Source organism: Phodopus roborovskii, unplaced genomic scaffold (genome assembly GCF_943737965.1).
Source record: "Phodopus roborovskii unplaced genomic scaffold, PHOROB, whole genome shotgun sequence".
In the NCBI taxonomy this organism is placed as follows: Eukaryota; Metazoa; Chordata; class Mammalia; order Rodentia; family Cricetidae; genus Phodopus; species Phodopus roborovskii.
The window spans coordinates 25190831-25210511 of record NW_026126525.1 but is presented as its reverse complement, the minus strand read 5'-3'; the positions used below and the strand labels follow the sequence as shown (position 1 = coordinate 25210511).

At 43.2% G+C, this 19681-nt stretch overlaps 1 non-coding gene across 1 annotated transcript; it reads left to right on the top strand.

Annotated features, from left to right (window-relative positions):
- Positions 1–17949: 17949 nt before the first annotated feature.
- LOC127232519 (small nucleolar RNA U13) lies at positions 17950–18053 on the top strand. The gene has a single exon (XR_007835389.1). It is a non-coding gene; the product is annotated as a small nucleolar RNA U13 (small nucleolar RNA).
- Positions 18054–19681: the final 1628 nt, after the last annotated feature.

The following is a 19681-nucleotide window of genomic DNA, read 5'->3' as shown; positions in this document are numbered from 1 at the left end:
AGAGAAGCCACTAAAGTATGATCTTGAGAGGTGAGCTTTATACGAGTTACATCTCGGTTAAAATTGTAAATTACTATTGCATGTGCAACACATACTTGTGCCTGCTTAGTAGCTTGCTGAATACACTTCTGAATCTAGCTTCTAGAATCAAGAGCTATAGTCCTTAACTTCCTTTACATGTTAAAAATCACAAGTTAGCTTAAAAATATTGTGATGCTCAGACCACATCTCAGACCAGTGAAACTAGACTCTCTACAGCAGGGTCCAGACCAAAAGTGGCTTTGAAAGCATCCTATGTGAGTGTGTTTTGCAGCCAAGTTGACAGTAGATGTGTGATTAGAATAAAAAAGGCCCCCATAGGTCCATAGGCAGTGGCCCTATTAGGAGGTGTGGCCTTGGAGTAGGTGTGGCCTTTTTGGAGGGAGTATGATTCATTCTCTCCTTGCTGCCTGCAGCAGGAAGATGTGATCTAGAACTCTGAGCTACCTCTCCAGCACTATGTCTGCCTGCACTCCACCATGCTTTCTGCCTTGATGATTAGGACTAAACCTCTGAACTGTAAGCCACCCCCAAGTAAATGTTTTCCTTTAGAAGAGCTGCCATGGTTATGGTGCACCTTCACAGCAACAGAAACCCTGACTAAGACAGTCACAGACCTGGAGCATCACAGCCTGCAGAGAAGTGTTTCTCTTTTTTGTTTGTTTTAGGGTTATTATGGATCAGGGTCATTATATATCCAGAGCTGGTCTTAACTTTCCTACATAGCCTAGGCTGCACTCAAATGTGTGAGCCTCCTGACCAATTGTAAGTTGCAATTACAGGTGTGTGCTATTGCACCTGGTGAGGTGACCGATCTTGCTTCCTGTCCACTCACAGCTGAAAGTCAGAACGGTCCCTTCACCCTTGCTAATTCTTTTTGTTTTGTTTTGTTTGTTTTAACTTTTGTGGGGACTTAGTGTTATAACTCAGGCGAACCTGCCCCTGCCCCTTGGGGACCTAGCAAAATGTGCCACCTTTGAGCATGGCAAGCAGTACCCTGGCTCTATATGTAGATTCGAAGGTTCCTTTAATAGGCAAACTCTGCCCACTTCTGCTCTCTCTTTCTGCTGTTTTTTAGGAGGCAGATCAATGTCTCCCTATCTCTCTGTCTCTATCTTTCTCTCTTTTCTCTTTCCTTCCCTTATCCCCTATCTTCCTCCAATAAACTTTCCGCTTTAGTTTTGTCAGCAGATCTCTGTCTCTCACCTGCCATTTGTTCCTCACCCACCATGAAATCTGACAAAGGCCACCCCTCTCTAACTTGGGATGTTCACTATTTTGGAGGAGTTGAATTTTAGGCTTTTCCTTTCCTCTTTGGATTTGGTTACTGTGATTCAACTGCGAGCTGACATGCATTTGTTCCACGTTAGAGGAAAAGTTGGAGTCCATCCAAGTGTGCTGGCACCTCTGCTTGGAAAACCCTAGGTTTTATAGTTAGTGAAATTCTAGGCAGAAACTCAAGATCTAAAGAGCCAGGAACATGCAAGTGTAAACACATGCCTGTGCACCCTCTTTAATGATCTGACTCAAACGCCTTGGTTTGTTTTATAAGACCTAACCTTGGCCTCTGTGGCCTTGGCCTCCAGCGTGCTCTGTCCTCCCTTGCTAACTGTTCACTAAGCCCCTTGGCTGCCATGTTCATCCATAGTTTGGCAAATGTGTCTGGGATGGTATTCCAAACCACAGGGGCCTTAATCAAATCCACCCATTAAAGACCAAGAAACTTTCCTTATTCATTCTTCCCCAGAAGCTGGAGCCAATGGGTTGGAAAGATTTGACTAAGTAAAGATAAGAATGGTAAGGACTAGCATGGGGAACAGAACAGGGGTGGCTTCTACTTTGAGAAGGTTTTCATTTTAACAGGAAACTATGCTCACTGACATCGGAGGACTGCTGTAACAATGAACATGACTCTCGGTGACTTACACAAAGAAAAACACTCATCATACATTTCATCTCAGTTGGGTTTGGACTGCTGAGAGAAGATGCTCTGTTCATGTGATCATCCTGGGTGCCAGGCTCCTTTGGCTGTGTCTTCTAGAGCCACAGCATCTCCATTAAGCTAGCAGACTGGAGACAGCCAGGAGACTGCATGTGTAGTCTCTATAGCAGGAGTAGGTAGCAGGGTTTGGTGAGCATTTTATGCCTCAGTCTCTGGGGTGAATGAACAAGGATGGATAAGCCAGAGTGGTAAATACTGTAATACTTGGAGGAAGGGCTCACTGATAATACAGAAAAGGTTTCTACCCACACACAGGCAGGTAAATCCTGAAGAGATGGATGTCTACACTGGGGTGACATTCATTATATCTCTTCATGATCCTGTTTACTAATGGGATTCTCTCGCATGAACAGTTTGTTCAACCTTTGGTTATTTTAGGTTTATTTTATTATTTTATGTATGTTGGTGTTTTAGGGATATTGGCCACCTTGTAGCATGGGAATTGAGCCTATGTCCCCTGGAAATACAGCCAGTGATCTTGACTGCTGAGACATCTCTGTAGGCCTTCCTTGGGAACCTTAAAACCTATTATTAGCTATTAAGAAGCAATAGCCTTTTCCCTGAGCCATTCCCTGCTTTAAGAAGCAACAATGTGACCAACACTGTTGCAAATGACTGCTTGCTGAGTTCTTTTATTTTTCCTTAGTAAGAAAAAGCCAGTTCTCTTCAGGTATCAAGCAGCAGCCTGTCCCAGGAAGATGGGCCCCAGGAATGTGCTATGAGTGGCCTAAGCCAATCATGGCAGTCTTACTCACCTTTTGTCCATTTATCAAATACTTATTTAATAAGCTTGTGCTATTAACACCAGTGGTTCTGATATATCACAGGCACACGTGCGTGCGTGTGTGCATGTGTGTGTCTGGATGCCTAATGAAGAGAAGGAAGGACAAGAATGATGGGGAGATGCTGGGAGCTTTCCTTCTCTGATAAAATAAGTGAAGAGGTACCTAAAGAAGAAGATGGGCTTTTTCCTTCAGCCTTTGGGAGAGAGTCCTAGGAATGGAGAGTGAGTGAGGGAGAGGCCTGGCCTAGCTGCCTAACCAAATCTGGACCCACCGAATTCTGCTGTGCAGGAAGTAGGGATTAGACTCACCATTCTCAACTAAATACTCAGTCATTGTAGCCAAAAGCAGCCTAAAAGACACATACTATCCACCACCACCCCCCACACCCCCATTATCTCTTTTGGGTAAGAATGAATAAAAACATCATTAAAAGGACAGAAAATTTGACATTTGTTTTGTTTTCCATCATAGCATTACTGTTTGATCATAGATCTCTGTTCCAAGATAGATTTGTGAACAAAATCATGTCTGAATTATATTCTTTGTGGCTACGATGGCTGGTTTTGACTGTTCATTTGACACAATGCAGAATTCCCCGGGAAGGGAGTCTCCATGAGGGATTATCTGGATTAGGTTGGCCTGTGAGGGATGTCTTGTTACATTAATGGAGGAGAGAGGATCCCCTCACCATGGGTGGCCCCATTCTCCAGGCATGGGATTCTAGACTGTGTGAAAATGGAGGAGAAAGCTGAGCACCAGATGGCATGAGTCCATTCTGTCTCTCTGCTCTTGACTGTGGATGTGACCAGTGGCTTCAAGTTCCTGCCTTGACTTCCCTAAAATGAGTTGTAACTTGGAATTATAATTGAATAAACCTTTCTGTAGTAAGCTTTCTTGTCAGACTATCTTTGGACCACTAGTCTGCAAATAATGACCCAAAGATTTAATACTAATTATGAAAACTTGGACTTTGCTTAGGCTTTTTCCCAACTAGGTCTTATAACTTAACCCAGTTTTTTTTTTTTGTTTTTGTTTTGTTTTGTTTTTTTTTTTGTTTTTTGTTTTTTTAAATCTACTTTCTGCCACATGGCTCAGTTATGTCATCTTAATTCAGCACATCCAACTTGTTCAGAGTCTACTAGCAAAATTATGCACCTAGATTCCTCCTTCCAGTTTCTCTCTCTCTGCCTGGAAGTCCTGCCTATTTTTTCCTCCCTGGCTATTGGCCATTTAGCTCCTTATTAAACCAATCAGAAGGTGCCTTAGGCAGAGACACATCTTTACAGTATAAACAAATATTTCATAACACCTTTGTCCTTAAAGTTTCTTCACCTGAGTATTTTATCACAGTAATGGCAATTTTTGGAAGTCTCCCCAAACTTTGCCCAAATAGCAATTTAGAAGACACCCTATTCTCACTCAAAACTTCTGGCTGAACTCAATGGAACCCTAGCTAAGGAGTCAAGTTGATAAGCCAATGATTGTAGACAAAAGATATTTGAATGAATGATGGTGAGATCTGAAAGTAAGATTTAATTTTTGAATTAGTAGATAAAAAAACAGTTTAATGGAAGACTTGGCTGAAAGCTATGGCTATTTCAGATGTTACTTGTTTTGATGGTGATAATAAAGGGAATATCTTTCTAATACACTGCATGATTGAAGTGAAAATGCATGTTTTCCCTGATTATTACATGATTGATCCAAAAGATTTTCATGTCTGCCCATTTCTTGTATAACTGATTGTTTTAACTAGCAGCTACCATTTAAGGGATAAGGGTTATGTCAGGATAGGCATCAAGTGAAAGTATATGGCAGATACAACTGAAAACAATTTAATGAAGGGATGATACAAAGATATGAAGACAATTAAAGGAAACCAACAAGGATTGGTGTAGCATGGGGCTGACAACAGTTATCACTTGTAGCTTAGAATGGGCCAAGGAGGGAAATGTTACTGGAAGATGGAGAGATGGAGGTGTGACAATGGTCTCTTTTGGGCACAACTTAGTGACTATCAAGCCATAATTCTGGGTGTACAGAGGCAGGTAAAATCTTCTTCTGTGACCTCCCATTAGTGCCTCTCGTTGGCCTAACCTAATGTCAGAAAGCAAGGGACCCTGGTTGAGACAATTGTGTCACCTTCCTTGTCCACAAAGTAGGTTGGAAAAGAATGGCTAGTAGATCTGGAAGGGCAAGTAGACACTCTCCAATTGGGTAACCCGTCTTTATTTGTCAATGACTTCAGAATCAGATAGTAGGCAGGCAGCATTTTGGTCTATTCTTTGATAATTATATGCTTTTATTGTTTAGGACACAGGTTGGAGTCAATAATAAGATAGACATTTGTTTCTCATCCAGGGACTTTGTCGTATAAAAGTCTGGGACAGGAATGTTGGCTTGATGATAATGTTGAGTTCCTTGGAACCTATTCTTGCTGCTGAGGTATTTCCAATTTTTTTTTTTTCCTCTTGAAATGAGAGTGCTGTACATCTCTGCCCCCTTGGGGTTAGATACGGCCATGCACCTCACTTTGACCAATGAGATGTTGAGTCCAGCAGGTGTGTCATGAAAATAACCAGTTGCCTGTGCAGGTCTCTCACTTTTTCTCTTCCAGGGAATTTTGTAAAAATACTTCAATGTGGAGAGAAGCTATACCTTAACCAAGCTAAGGGAAAAATATTTGGGGGAGCAGGAAATATACCACTGTGTTTCAGTCACTAAGAATCAAGGTTGAGTGTTATTCACTAAGCCTGGTGTTTCCTGACTAATATGGAACCTGAGCTCTTTCTGAATGGTTGTCTTCCAAGCCTAAGGTGTTGCTGTCACCCACGTGATCTAAGATGACTCAGTATGACTTAGGATAACTGCATTATAGCTTAGGACATAGGAAGGCAAAGCAAGAGTACATTCTTGACCAAGTGTGAGAACAGTGCCTCTATAATCCCAGCACTTGAGAGGCTGAGACTCCCTGATTACAGGCCAACCTGGGCTACTTGGGAGGACCCTTTCTAAGATTGATAAGTGGCACAGAGCAATTCCTTGGCATGCTGGGTGTTTTGGTTATCTATTACCTCATAGAGCGTTATTCCAAAGCTTAGCATATTAAAGCAACAAATGTTAAGTAGATCAAACAATTGTGAGGGTGGCCTAGGTGCATAGTAGCCATCAAAAAAAGGCTACCATGACCTGACTCTGGCAGGAGAGTGTCCTCCAAGGACAGGAGGATGTCTCACCAAGATCACACACATAGCTGCTGGCTGTTATCTGGATGCCTCTGTTCCTTGCTAGCTGGGCCCTACTAAAAGCGTTTCAGGAGATCGGCCATTTTCTCATAGAGTGAGGAGTCACAGAGGAAGAGATGGCAGCCATTGTCTTTTAGAACCTAATCAGGAGTGACTCCTTCCATAACTTTTGCTGTGTTTTATGAATAACACCAACTGCTATGGTATATTGTCGCTGAAACTTACAAGTTACAAGAAGCTGCTATGGAGGGGTTGGAGTTGGGTCTTTAAGCAGTGACTGGGTTAACAAAAGAGATTAGTACCCTCCTTTGGAAAGTGGGGTGGGACTTGGGCTACAAGAATAGGTTTTGTGAGCAGGGCAGCTCCCATATTCCATTTCTATAATCACTCCTGTCCCCCTCCCCCCCCCTTTTTTATTACTTTCTCCATGTTTTGAAGGGAATCAAGACCCTTACAGATTGGCTGTTCAATCCTGAACAACTCGCCTTCCAGAACCACAAGACTAAGAAAGCTCCCTCCTTTAAAAGTTACTCAGGCTCAACTATTACCCACAGAAATAGTAAATGAAGACACAGAGGAAGATGTGTTCTATTTTGCTACTCTGTTTTGGTGATAAAATACTGACTAAAACCAACACGGGGAATTAAAGGCTTATTTCATCTTACAGCCCATCATCAAGGGAGCTAAGGCAGAAACTCAAGTCAAGACCCTGGAGCTGGGGACTGAAGCAGAGACAGACTCTGGGGGAAAGCTGTTTCCTGGCTTGCTCAGCCTGCTTTCTCATACAATCCAGGACCACCTTCCCAGGAGAGGCACTGCCCACCATCATTAGTCAAGACAACACCTCACAGACATGCCCACAGGACAGTCTAATGGTGGCGATTCCTCAATGGAGATTCCCTCTTCCCAGATGACTCTAGTTTGTGTTGAGTTAATAAACAAACAAATAAAAATAAAATTAACAAATATAGCTCAGTACAACTTGAGAGGCAACTCAGTGAAAGTGTGACTATCGGGAAGCAGATGTTATTAGAGGCATCTTGGGGCTGTTAAAACCCCTAATGGAATAGAGTATGAACACACCATCTCCTGTTGGGCAGCCAACTCCTAAGCAAAACTCAAGATGGGAGAAGGGCCAATGGGGCAACCAGAACTCTCTGCCTCAACTTCTGTTTGGTATGTAAAGATTTCTCATATATTATATATTTTGATTTCTGGATTATAGTACCTACACCCCCAAAGATTCTTCTTTTTATGGAAAATTCTCACATAGAAAGCTTCTTAAAAACTGGGCATGAAAGCCTGGCAGTGGTGGCACACACCTTTAATCTTCTACTTGCAAGGCAGAAGCAGGTGGATCTTCATGAGTTTGAGGCCAGCCTGGTTCACAGAGTTCCAGGACAGGCAGGACTGTTACACAGGGAAACCCTGTCTCTAAAAACAAAAAACAAAAACAAATAAAAACCCAGGTGGAGGAAGGGAGCTTCCATTTGGAAGAAGAAGAAAGACTCTTTCTGCATTGCTGAATTCTATGGATGATTCACACAAACTGTGAGTCAGCTCATCGCTGTCGACGTACTTACATGTGTTAGCTAAACTGAGATTCAAATCTTCTTATGCTTTCCAAAGCTTGAGCAGCAAACTCTCACAAAAAGCCACAGATGCCATGGGCCTAGAAGAGCAGCTCTTCAGGCAGAACTCTCTACATTTGGTGTGACCCAGATAGTAAAAGGAGGGAGTGGGTCTTTGGAATGTGGCATCTTTGTCCCCATGCTTGCTTATAGGGAACAACAACACATCAAAGCTCCAGGCAGAGTGGCACCTCTTTGGCCAATATGAGCAGTGACTTCTCTCCTAAATCCTGGCCTGTTGTGTACCCAGGTCATTCCTCTTAGCTCTCTGTATAGGCAGAAAATGCAAGGTTTCCATATATTTTTATTATTCTCATAGTTGCCAGTCATTTTGAAATTGAGTTTAGGCCAGGGTACATGTGAAAAAGTTGGTTTGAGATTTTCATTTTTATTTTTTAAGGATTTATTTGTTCATTTTTATTTATGTGTATGTGTGTGCCTGCATGAGTTTTTATGGAGGTCAGAGGTCATTGGATCTCCAGAAACTGGACTTACAGGTGGGTGTGAGATACTTGTTACAGTGTTGGGAATTGAACTCTAGTCCTCTGGAGGGGACATATATAAGTGTGTGTGTGTGTGTGTGTGTGTGTGTGTACCCCTAAATATATAAATACAACCTGCTCAGTCCCTATAATGTTACTTGTATGTGTTTAATTTCAGAGTTGACTGATTGACATTGAATAATCAACTGGAGTGCTCTTCCGTGGGGAAGACTATTTGTGCTGCTGTCTGCAGTCTTTAGTTGCCTATAGTTCCTTGTCTTGTGTTGAGACCTGGTGAGATTTCCCCCTGACATGTTAGCATGTCTCTTGGTGGAGTCCTTGTTCAGGTCTTGTTTAGGCATCAGTGTTGTTGAGACTTCATGGCTGTAGCTTCCCTAATATTTCTCAGAAACAAAATCTCTCAGCAGATTTCCTGTTCCTCTGGTTCTTAAGAACTTTCTGGCCCCTCTGCCTTAAGCTTTATGTGTTCCCTGGGCCTTGGGTTCAGGGAAACAAAGTACCTGTTTAGATGAATCAGTTGGGGCTCTTACTGGGAACTCTTGAGGTAAGAGGAGTTCTTAAAGTCTAATGGATGCTGATACCAAATCAGGCAGAGAGGAGCAGTGTGAAGCCCCTGGACCCAGGACTCCTAAGTACTCATGGGTTCCCTTTCAGCCAGCTGACAATTTACCGTAGTAGGCTAATTAGGTTTCAAACCTGGGACAAATGGCAGAGCTGCCTATTTAGCATATCAAATGGACCTGGCCATGAGGTTCTCCCAGCATCCCTCAGTCCCTACCTGTTTCAAGACCCTCCTGGCTGGCATACCCACCCCTACCCTGAACTCTCCAGCCCAGAAGGCTGGGTTGCTTCCCACAGCTGCCTTTCCCTATATAATCCAACCATTTTGGTTACCGGGACTTTTCATTTACTCTTTTTTGCACCTTCTTGTAAGGAGTAAGGTTTTTCCTCCCGCCGCTGGTCTTGTCCTGCTGCCGCGCCAGCACCAAATAATACACAGAGACTCTGTATTTAATATAATGCTGTTAGCCAGGTACTAGTTTCTTATCGGCTAGCTCTGTCTTAAGTATTAGCCCATTTCTGTTAATCTAATATTTCCATGTGCATTCATCTTACCGGGGAATGGGCTGACATTGTGCTCTCCCCGTTCTCTCCATCTTGACTCCTCCTTACTACTTCCTATTTCCTCCTTGTCTCCTAGTCCCTCCTCTCTTGCTTTCCTATTGGCCAACAGTGCTTTATTCATTAACCAGTATGAGAAACATATTTACAGAATGACATCTCCCATCATCTCCTCTTTTCTGTCTAAATAAAAAGAAGGGTTTTAACTTTAACATAGCAGAATATATCACACAACAGTTATCAAATAAGAATCACAGTTAGCAATATTTAGTCCATTAACATTTAGTAAGATTTAAGAAAATATTCCATCATCTATTCTATCTTTGTGAGTCTAAAGTCCTGTATTCACTTATCTTTAATCCTAACTAAGGAAAACTATAACCATAACTATCTGTCTTCAACTCCTTCAAAGACCACAGAAGGGTAATATATAAACTCTAGAAATGACAGAGACATCTTGCCTTGTCAGTCACCTGAAGTTCTTCTGTAATCTTCCATCTTCAGCCCATAGGCCATAGTGTGTCTGGCAGACTCTTCAGCAAAGCAGGAAACTTTAAACTGTCTTCTTGTATTGGCAGTTTGTCAGTCACTTTCCTCTGTGTCCTGTAGACTGTCTGGCAGACTCTTCTATGAAGCAGGAACTCTGTAGCAATGTCCATCTTGAATCAGCAGTCACTTTTCTGTGGGTCCTACATGTCCAGTTTATACAGCATAAAATCAAACAGTCCAGACAAGAGCAGTATCTTATCCAAATGGCTAGTCTTGACATATTGAAAATAAATTCCATAATGTGTTTTTTCAATGTTCATCTTCCTTTCTGACGCAGGTGGTGTTGCCAGGAGCATTTATGTCTCACTACCAAGAAAAACCCTAAACCATTTTACATGCCATATTCTGTAGGTCTTTGAAAGGTTTGAAGAAGGCCTATTTGTCTGAAATACATCTCTGTATATCTAGAAATCCTAAGTAACTATAAGTTTTGACTCTTATAGGTAACGATCTAAAATCTGTACTCAGTTATACATTTTAAAATGAGCTATATAAACACAATACCTAAACAAAAGGAGAAATATACATATTACAAAATTGACCTTAAATTTGTATCAATAAATGAAAATCCATTCCAAAACCAAGTTTCATATCTATACCATAATCCCCTTTTTACCTTTAAAAAGAATTGGCTGTGATCATTAACCATTTACCTCCTGGCTGCTGCATGGGGTCCCCTCTCTCCCTTCTCCTCCCCTTCCTCTTCATGGCCCAGCTCAGTCTGACCATGTCCAGTCTGGATTCTCCCAGATGTCTCTGTCTCTGACTATCCTTTCCCACATATCTATAATAAACTTTCTTCTTCACCACACCTAGGAGCAGTCATGTTTCCTTTCCTTATTTCTTTTGTTCATTCATGGCTCTCCCTCACTTCTGACTCTTGTCTTTCTTAAAATGCCCAAGTAGCCTCTTATCTAAACTTCCCGGGATGTACACTGGATTTACTGCAGCCACTCAATGGCTTCCTCTCTTCTTCTCCCTCCTCAGTCCTTCCTCTCCCCACAGTTCCCCAAACACATCAGGATGCATTCCTAAACAAGAATGCATTCCCCCCTCCCCCCTTAGGTAGACTTTTTATTCTCTAGGGACAAAGGAAGGACTTGAACTGCATAGCTTCTAATATGGCTCCAGGTACATTGTAACCCTCACTACGGTGCACTAGAACGCTGAGGTTAATGAGAGGGTGATGGACTCCTGGGTAATTTTTATGGGTTTTATTGTTTCTTTTTGTTTTCTTTTTTCTTTTCTTTTTTTGCTATCTTTGTTTCTGAAGTCAATGTTACTAGTTCAAGGCAAAGGGCAGTGTCTGCTATGTGTGTATCTTTTAATCAAGAAATGCAAAATTGCACCTTTAAGCATTACCCCCCAGCACACTAACTTCTCATTAAGCCTTGTGCAGCAAAATGAGCTGCCCAGTCTTCTCTAGTACTTGTGAGGAATAGTGCTCATTTACAAAACTTTAATAAAAATTGCTGTCCTTGTTTTATAATTAAAAAAAAAAAAAAAGGCAACTCAAGTTGATTAGAACTTGCAACAAATGCACATCTGAAAGGATTCCTGTTACCTCCCAGCGTGTGTTATTCAAAGGTGCTGGATGGTTGGGTATCAGAAGTAGTCTTTCGATCTAGTAAGATATGCTTTGATTAACCTTTCTTGTCCTCAATTGTTCTTGCTTGCTGAATGGCTCAGGCACACTTGAAGGATGTCTAGCCTTGGGCCAGTGAGACAGCTTAACAAGTAGAGGTCTTGGCCTCCAAATCCAACAACCTGAGTTCATTCTCATGGTGGAAGGAGAGAACCATCTCCTGAAAGTTGTCTTCTGAAGTTCACAACAGGAGTGACACCCCCCCCAATACCCCAGTACTTAAGTGTAAAATGGCTTCTGACCCAGTCTTAGACGTTGCTTGGCATCCCTCACTGCCCTCACTGTGCAATGTCTGTTTCCCCAGTCATCCAGGCCACTCTCTCCTCCCTCTATGCATAGATGGTATCAAGAGAATGCTTAGAGAAAGAAAAATGACTCCCTCTGTGCTCTCCGTCACTGTATGTCCACATCCCTGCTTTGTCCCCACCTTTGTCCTTCTTCTTGTCCAGAAGGTCAAAGAATTTAGCCTGGGTACGGACGGCTACTCAGATCAGGAATTAGGTTACAGGGCAGTGTGCCAGACACCAGACCATCCTGCTCAGCTCCAGTTCATCGTGTATTTGTTTGCAAAACTGTTTTAAGGTAGAGAGGGAGGAAGCTGACCGAGGATGTTTAATAGGATCTTGTAAACATTTGTATTAGTGATGATTCTTAGTGTTCTCATGGCTCTATTTTAAAGACCAAGCCAGCAGAGTAGGTAATCAGAAATGTGCCTAGCATCACTCTTGAACGGCCTAGCATGGATTTTAAATGCCCTTTCCAATCTCCATCCTTTCTTACCTTCACAACCTTGATTTTGCTGGTCATATGACCCACTCTGGCCAATGAGATATAATTGGAAGCTGCTCCTCTGGCCAATGAGATATAGTTGGAAGCTGTTAGGCTGGGGCTTCCAGGAACCCCCCTCCACACACACACCTCTTTTTTGGCAAGGTAGGAAACCTTTCTAAATGGAAAGTCTTCGCTGTTTGGCCTTTGCTTGGTGCACTAGTTCCAACGCCCTCCTACCTCCCTATGAAATGCATACATCCCAGTATCTCGGCATCCATCAGCTTCATAGCCAGCTAGGCACTGAAGATTTTGAAGTAGAGTTGCTGCCCACCTGAAATCCCAGCCCTAGGATGAGGAAGAGGACCTTGGTTGAAGGCCAACCAGGACTACACAGTGACTTTGTTTCAAAAATCAATCAATAATCAACCAATAAATAGTAAAGCGTGAAGACTTTAGGCAGTTACTCTAACAGCCCAAAATTACCTAAGAATTGATGAGCTGATGCCTTTGTTCATTCATCATGTGAACATGCCATTGTTCACAGGGTTTCTCTGTGTAGCCTTAGCTGTCTTAGAACTCAATCTGTAGACCAGGCTGGTCTTGAACTCAGAGATCCACCTGCCTCTGCTTCCCAAGTGCTGGGACTAAAGGCTTGGGCCACTACACTGGGCTCAGCTGATGCATCGTAAAAGACCAAGCAAGCAAACATCCCCTATGAATTTAATCCATTGTAAACAAGTGACTCTTCTGTGATGAGATATATTGTCACCTGAGATGCTCTTAAGGCATTTACACACTGAGACAGTGAGTGGGTGCAAAGGGCTCGAGGCCCCTTGAAACAGTGCAGCTCATTTGGGGGACATTGTGGGAAAGGCAGATTCTGAGTCTGTGGGTCAGGCCTGTGGCCTGAGATTCTGTGTGTCTCACAAGCTTGTAGCTAAATACTGAGTAGATCCTGGACCACGCAAAGAGCAAAGATTTGGAAAATGGAGGCCCTGTTAGTGATTGCCTCTTTGTGGGCTTCCTATCCAGCTTAAAAAAAGAAAAGCTCCATGAATTTCAATTTCAACAAAAAGTCTTTTATTTAGGATATCATTTTTGAGACAAAAAGCAGTTCATTTTACTCAGCAAAATAAACTTAACAAATGCATTTAAATAAAGTAAATTCCAGACTCTGTAAATTTTTTTTCTTAGCTACTTGCTTTTCTGTTTTATATAAAATTTGAATAACTCAAATGCACCCGTGTTCTCATTCAACCACCAGTGAAATTAAATGAAACAGGAAAAGGAACACGGGGAAGAGGATTCAGGAGATGTTTTCCCTGCTGCTCTGATATCTTTTCAGTGGAAGCCTGGAGGCTCTGAAATGGATGATGGTACGTGTGAATTGCTACTGGAAGGTGATGACCAAAGGCAAACAAAAAAAATTTCCACATCATCTTTCATTAAAATCCAAAGGGAAAAGCAAGCCACGCCCCTTTCCTAGCCAAGCCGTTGCTTTACACAGAACTGCATTTAGCTTCCTGTTTTCTGTTTTAGTTATATACATTTAAAAAACACATTGTATTAAATAGCAGGACAGCAAACAATGGGACATTCAGCACTGCACTGAAACATCAAAACAGCCTGGGTAAGCTGAGTCCAGGAGGAGCAGGTGGAGTTCATCCCGTGAGCGAGCGAGGTTGCAGCTGCCCGGCTCCCTAGTCTGTAACAGACCTGCATTCAGAGGGCAAGCCTTCGGAGCGCCGCCACTGCGCCAGGCGCTGCTTAAACCATTTCTGAAAGAGAGAAATGTGAAAAATTACCTGTCACACACTGAAAAACTGAAATGTCTATTTCATTTCTAAGAGTACTCTGTGTGGCCCAATCGGGAAGGAAAGAAAGGGATGTGGGAATGCTTCTGTCACCACGATGCCAACCTTCCTTGCCTCAGGAACTCTGTGAGTACCACATATTTGTCATCAGATTCTCTCTCTCTCTCTCTCTCTCTCTCTCTCTCTCTCTCTCTCTCTCTCCCTCTCTCCCTCTCTCCCTCTCTCCTTTAGGTCTCAGCTTAAACAAGACCACTCTGTTAAAAGTAGATCCCCTTATTTTCTGTTTTACTATTTTGTTAACTTCATAGGACTTTCACTATCTATCATTAATTGCTTTCATACACACTCTTCTAGGACATAAGATCCATGAATGCCAAGGACGTTTTCATCGTCACATTTTACTCCTTACACAAAGTCTCAAGATGTAACTGATTAATCAATGGTTGATGAGTGAATAAAAGAAACTGAAACAACTCCTTGATGCCCCAGAGGAATTCTAGTCTCTGGGTTCATATCTCATGATGGGTGCTGATGTTAACATGGGCTTTGTCCTTAGTAGTATTCTGGTCAAATTTTGTTCAATAAACAACTCCTAACTAAGCATTAAGCAGCCTTGGACCACTCCTCCTTAGGAATCCATGGAGTGGACTGCTGAGAAGGGACTCAGAGTTATCCAGCTCAATGTCACTCACATATTTACCCCTTACTAATGCTAACACCGTTTTGGGGAGACCTAAATGAAAGGTTTCTAGAAAGGTCCTAAGGGAGGCCCACGACATTCTGTAAGCTATAAAGCAGTGCAGCACACTCAAACACATTGGCTGTCTTCACAATACTACATCAGCCTGAGGGCCTTCCAGACGATGAAATCAAAACTGTTTAGGGGGACAATACTAGGTCTGAGCCAGGAAGTCAGAGGGAAACCAGGATTTGAAGAAACCAGCTATGAAAGGCACTGTCGAGGAGACAGAAGCAGCAGGGTTCTCCTTGGGAAGACAGAATGAGCAGTTTCCCCTGGAGCCTAACACATCAGGTGTCATGGAGGATATGGGTAATGGTCAGGTTGCATAGCACTGGTGAAGCTGCTCGGGTGGGTGAGCACTGCAGGTTGTTAGTAGTCAACTCTACTGTCACTGACTGGCTGCAATTAGTTCCTAGGAACAGTTGTCAATCAGTCAGCTCACCTGCAAACAAAGAGGTAAGCTCTGGAGTTCTCTACTGTCCTTTGTGGGGTTCCTACGGTTTGCCTAGTGTTGGGGCCCATAAAGATGGATCTGCTTCATCTTGCCTCAAGGTCAGAGAGTTCAAAACTGTCCTTAGTAAGTCAAAAGACCTAAAGGTCTAACACTTGGCTACTGCAGGATGTTTCAGCCTGCCTTGGTAGTGGATGTCCTATCTAAATAACAACAGACTTGGGCTCAGGTGTGTTTACTGTTGACCCCTAAGGTCAGATAACAGATGTAGCTACCAAGTGCTTGGAGGATTAAGGGAAGAAAGTGTTTGCTCTTTATAGAAGTCTTCTGCCTTGTCTCCCCTTTTGGTTGGGTACTTAAGAATGTTGATGAATAAACTAGAGGAGTTCAGTAGTCACTGGATTGCCCTCCTGACTCTACCCTGTGTCTGTCTTTCTCTTAATGTCTTCACCTACCGCTTCTCAATCCACACTCAGCTCATGTACAAAGGAGGCAAGTCAGCTGGCTCTGACTGCAGCCCCACAAAGACAGTTTCCCACAGCCTAGTCTAGGGGAAGAAGAGAGTGGTGACATCATACAGCTGCTGTGGGGTGTGCAGACAGGGGTGGCTCCAGTGGGAAACATCTATTCAGCACTCACAAGTAGGCTGGGCCCTACTGGAGAAGAGCTGGTCTCTGCTGAGCTCTAAGAAGCCCAAGATCAGAAGAAAGGGTGTAAACCACAGGACAGAAGATCCACTAACAAGCAAGTGCTGGGGACAGGCTGTCACTCAGGAAAGGGCCTAGGCTTCAGAATTGCTTAGTGGGCTGAGCGTGTGCTGTGTCAGGACTCACCAACCTCAAGAGTTCACCTGCTGAGCCTCTGCCTCACCCCTGTGCCAGGACCATTGTCTGCCCCTGGCAGCAGAAAAAAGCAATAGAAACCCAAGGGGGCGACCACCAGAGGGGAGCCTGATCTGTGGGACTTACCCCAGGATGTCTCATTGCACTCTGGGGAATCACTTTTTTTTTTCCTCTGTCTTATTTTTTATTTTTCCTTTCTTTTCCTGTTACTGCACAGGCTGTCCTTGAATCCATCATGTATTATGTATTCATTATGCATCTGGAGGCTCCTCCAGCTTCTACCTCCCAAACACCACGGTTACAGGTGTTCTCAGTGCCTGGTTTAGTCACTGCTGAAGAGGGAACCTATGGCTTGTGCATGCTAGCCAAGCGCCTACCAAATGAACCACATCCCCGTGGCCATCCCTAATCTCAAGGTAAATGGAGGGCTCATGTGATGATGACTTTAACACAACTTTGATTGCGACCAGGGGGCACATTTTCTTCTTTTAATCTGTGTGTGTGCTCAGTCAAGCCTGGGTCTGCTTTGAGAGCAGCATGGCGCCAACTTCATTAATGAGGTAACTGCGGGGTTTTCGAAGCTGCGAGTGCTGATTAAATAGAATTTCCAGGGACTAGAGCTGAATAAATGGCAGCATTTTAAAAACTAATTAAAACCTAGAAGGGGAGGGGGGCTCATTTTCTATCAGGATTCATTTAAGTGGTTAAGCTGGCCTTATTCAAAAGAGCCACCCGCATCTTCACATGCAGAATATTGATGGGTCATTACCCAAAATAGCTTCGACCTGGACCACATTTGTGAATTTGCAAGGTACAATCTAAATGCTTAACAAATTGAGCCTCGGCACTGAGAGATGGGAAGAGATGTGAAAAGGCTCAGCTATTTTCTGAACATATATGTGTGTGTGTGTGTGTGTGTGTGTATGGTACATACATACATGGTACACACACACACACACACACACACACACACACACACACACACACACATAGTCAATGGAGGTTATACTTCATAGTTCAGCAGGCCAGCTGCTGGTAACAAAATGCACTCCATCCCCTGCTAGCTCCTCTTCTGTCTAGTACTGGATCTTGTAGCTCACATAAATCTTAATTGTCCACCTGGCTTTGTCTCTCTCTCTCTCCTTTGTTTTAGCCATCCCCTGGGAAAGATGTTCATCCCTTCTTGCTATGAATGGGTGCTCTCATTACCCCTGCTCACTGATGGAAATTTATTTACTCTGAGTGAACAGATGATAATTGGACGCTGGGGTTGGGCCAAAACAACATTGTTCTTGTCCTTTTCTCTAACCACTAGCATTTCATTCTTTTCAGAGGGAGACCTTTAGAGGTCTTATCCCAGTGATAAAACATGCAACAACCGAAAACACTGGATCCTGGGAACAAGCCCAAACACCAAAAAAAAAAAAAAAAAAAAAAAAAAAAAAGAGAGAGAGAGAGAGATAAATACTGGGAACCTCTTCAAGAACCAATGCCAACTGCACTGTGTGTGTGTGTATGTGTGTGTGTGTGTGTGTGTGTGTGTGTGTGTAGACTGTATCATCCCAGCCTCTCAGGGTGAAAATGAAGTAAGGAGTGTTCCCAGCCTCCTTTATATTGACCACCATACAGTAAAAGCCACAGGGAGTAGGATCCTGTAGGGTTTCATTTAAGTTAAATGTAGCAGATATGCAGTGACTAGTAATGAGAAAAACTGCAACTAAAGAAGTCCTCTGACTATGAGGCCCTCACTGTATACTGAGTTCCTAGAATTTGGTTTGATAGTGGGACTGTTATAAGGAGGTCTGCGGATGCATTGATGACTCATAAACACCAGGCTTGGCTTTTCACACCATTTTGTGAGATGTGCCTCCCTCATACCTCATTAGGATGTTGATATATTACCCATTTCACATTGAGGTGTGGGGGGAGGTCCACAAATGTCCCCAGACAGAATGCTTCCACCTCAGCTCTTTCTCACTTTGGCCAAAGTGCCAACAGTGTGAATCAGTAACTACCTCTCAAAGGTAAATGGTGGTGTATATTCCTCTTTTGCTAACACAATACTTGTTTCAGGGAAAGAATATGATGCTGGCTATTGTGATACCTGTCTGTAATCCCAACAGTCAGCAGCTGAGGCAAGAGGATTGTGAGTTCATGGATGGTTTGGACTACAGAGAAAGACCATGTCTGTCTTACTCTCTAAAGAAGCAGGAGGGGCCTGATTCTGTCTCTGGAGATGGCTGGTGTTGGGATGGGAAGATTTCTGGTGTATGTGGTGAATATCGTTTTGGCTGGGAGAGGCAGGGGCTGTGCTGACAGCAGGCATCACAGATAGGTAAGAACCAGCAAATGCTGACCTCCACAGAGCTCTGTTAAGCATCCCTAAAGACCTGCTGCAGATGAAATCAATTGTCTTATGCTTACAGTCTCATCACTGGACTTTGTGTCTGCAGAAGGCACTCTACTTTCTGCAGAAGACATCCTTTAAAATGTAAACGTTAGAGAAGAAAATACAATGACTTTCATATGCCAGGGCACATGAAGGTGGTGAGTGGAGTTAAGAGAAGATGGGGAGATGGGACTCAGTCCAACCAGAAATGACAGGGCAAGCAGGAGCCTGGTTCATGAGACTCACTATGCTGAGAGTCTGTCCTCTGGGTTCCAGGTACTTCCCTGCAGGTCTAGACAGGAAGATGAGGGTAAGCTGAGCTGCAGCAGGCCTCTGGAGGAAGAAGGTGTTGGCCCCTGGCAGGAAGAGGAAGCCAGGCCCTCCCATGAGGCTGACTCACCCACACCCACTCTTGTCAGTCTGGCTGCACCATTTGTTCGTTTAAGGGTGGCAGAAGAGGCAAGACAGAAGGACTACCATGGGCAGGTACCCCATCATACAGACTTCTTCATCTGTTGAGCTCAGCCACTAGAAGGTAGACACCCTTTCTTTCAGCCCCTGCAAGATTTCACTTCAAATCTCTAATAGCAGGTAAACCCAGAGGAAAGGTTAGCAATGGCCTGGAATAGCCATTGCTTAATGCATGGGTAAATTGATCTTTCTGTCCTTCCTTCCCATGTCACCACAGGCAGTTGTTTCCAACCCTCCTCCATGAGACAGTATAGCATAGGGTCTAAATCACCGAACCTAACTATTGTAGTTTCAGTAACTTAAGCTTTCTGTGCCTTGGTTCCATTACTGAGCTAACTGCTTTTTCTTCTAAGATAGTGACAATATAAGTGGTGTTACACTTAGCAAGTATCTGAAACAACACATGGCAATCATTTGTCACTCCAAAGGTCAGCATGGGGCTGGTGGCACAGCTCAGTGGTACAGGACATGCTCAAGGCACTACATACACACACATGATGGTAAATGACAGATAATCAAAATTATTCTGTTTATCAGGGTGAAGAGACTTAAAGGCTGAGTTGGGATTAGATCCTTAGTTGGTACTGTGTTCCTAATATCTAACAGCCTAGTTTTTTAAAACATGAAACATCTTTATGATCATTAAATATAGCATGTGTTTTAAATCACTAACACTCCAA